Here is a 2564-nt window from a genome sequence, read left to right as displayed (position 1 = left end):
TCCTCCTGCAGTCATTATAATTAAATGTATGTATATTTTTGAGATTCATAAAACAAAATCTAGCCTCCTTGAGCATCTTGACTATGCATCCAATACTTCATTGAAAATTATTTCTACACCTGAATTAATGTGTTAAAGTTAAAAATATTCTTCAGGATTGTGAAAAAGGAATTACATTCCCAGAAGCAGCTAATAGACAGCAGAATTGCAGAAGAAAGGCTAGCTTTAGTTGAACATAAGACTTTAAAAGGTATTAGGTAGATTACAATGAGCCATAAAGTCAATTGACTCCATCGCTGGTGCCTGGATAGAAATATTGCTATCACTGCCAGACAGTTGGCTTTAAACTTTGAGTGGACCAGAAATCAAAGAAGGATGCAAATGTATCACTCCTGGATCCACCCCTGAATGTAAGCAATGAGCAATGGTATTGCTTCTGATCCCTGACTGAAACTTTGAAAATGAAACTGATAATTTGCAAGGATTAGTGAATAATTAGGCTTGCTAACCTAGTGAGGAGGCCTTTAAACTAGGTTCACAGGGGAATGAAGAACAAATCCCTGAGGCAAGTGGGGAAGTAGGGGCTGAGGAAGCAGAAGCAGGAAGGGGCAACAGGGGAGGCCTCATTTTTCCTGAGGAAGTATGGCAATTGCCTAGTTACCTCAGGTGCCTGTACACTAACACACAGAGCCTGAGAAACAAGCAGGAAGAATTGGAAGTCCTTCCACAGTCGAGGAACTATGACACAATCAGAATAACAGAGACTTGATGGGAGCTCACATGACTGGAGCACTGTCATGGATGGGTACAAACTGTTCAGGAAGGACAGGCAAGGGAGAAGAGATGGAGGAGTTGCACTGTATGTAAAAGAGCTGTATGATTGCTCAGAGCTCCAGTATGAAATTGGAGACAGGCCTGTTCATAGTCTCTGGATTAAGGTCAGAGGGAAAAGCAACAAGGGGGATGTCACAGTGGGTGTCTGCTATAGACCACCAGACCAGGAGGATACGGTAGATGAGGGGCCGCTTCGAGTGGAGAGGATGCATTCACCAGCATACAGGGTGACAAGAGGAAGGGAAGCCCAGGTAACTAACAACGTCTGGGGAGCAGGGGGCCACAACTGTCCTGGGAGTGGGAGGGAGGCACATACACCCTCAGAAGGCCTCAGGTGCTTCTACATTAATGCTCGTAGTATGGGGAGCAAGCAGGAGGAACTATGCCTCCTGATTGTGAGTAAGAACCCATACTTAGTAGGGCTGACAGAAACCTGGTGGGACCCTACCTACAACTGGGCGGCGGGCATTCGGGGATACACCCTATATAGAAGGGACAAGACGGAGAGGAAAGGTGGGGGGGTTGCGCTCTATGTCAAAGAGCACCTCACATCATCAAGGATTAGCTTCGGGTTAAAGGAGGGTCGGGCAGAGGCACTATAGGTCAAATTACAAGGGGGGCATGGCGAAAGGGACCTTACGGTGGGTGTCTACTACAGACCACCCAAACAGGGGAAAAGAGCTGGACCAGGACTTCTCCAGTCAGCTTATGGAGGCGGTTAGGTCAAGGGATGTTGTCATGGGTGACCTAAACTACCCAGACATTTGCTGGGAGTAGCAGACAGCCAGGTCTGACCGCTCACGTAGGTTCCTGGCTGTATTACAGGACCTTCACCTTATCCAGGAAGTGCACAGCCCCACTAGGGGTAATGCCTTGCTGGACCTGGTCCTGGCCACGGGGGATGACCTGGTGAGAGGACTGCAGGTCCTTGACCACCTGGGCAATAGCGATCATCACTTGCTGGATTTCATTATCCAACGCAGGGCGTCAAGGGCTCACACCAAGGCTAAAGCCCTTGACTTCAGAAGGGCCAACTTCAATGAACTTAGGAGATTAGTGGGGGAGGCACTAAGGGCCCAGAAGGTAGAGGAGATGGGAGTCCACACGGGATGGTCGTACCTTAAGGGGACGATCCTCCAGGCCCAAAAGTTAACAGTCCCTGAGAGAAGCAAGGTGGCTAAGAGTGCTCAGAAACCCCCTTGGCTCAGCAAGGGCATTCAGCAATGCCTGAGGACTAAAAGGGGGGCATACAACCAGTGGAAGGGAGAAGCTATCACCAAGGAGGAGTACTCCTCCTCGGCCCATGTGTGTAGGAGGGCTATTGGGAAGGCCAAGGCAGAGATGGAACTCAGGCTAGTGTCCGGGATTAAGGACAACAAAAAGTCCTTTTTCAAGTACATTGGAAGCGAGAAGAGGGCACCAAGCAATGTAGGCCCCCTGCAAGACGCAAACGGTAATCTTGTGGCTACACCAGAAAAGAAAGCTGATATTTTTAACAGTTTCTTTGCCTCTGTTTTCTTGAACAGGGACTGGGACATCTATCCTACCAGAGGTAGGGACAATCTTGGAGATAACTCTGTCAGGACTTTAGTCAGCGCAGATGTAGTTAGGGATCTTCTGGAAGGGCTGGACATTTTTAAATCTGCAGGTCCAGATGCCCTCCACCGAAGGGTGTTGAGGGAGCTGGCAGGGGTCATCGTGGAGCCCTTGGCCTGGCTGTATGAGCATTT

This window comes from Alligator mississippiensis, chromosome 2 (assembly GCF_030867095.1).
Source record: "Alligator mississippiensis isolate rAllMis1 chromosome 2, rAllMis1, whole genome shotgun sequence".
Classification (NCBI taxonomy): Eukaryota; Metazoa; Chordata; order Crocodylia; family Alligatoridae; genus Alligator; species Alligator mississippiensis.
This window is presented reverse-complemented; position numbering follows the sequence as displayed.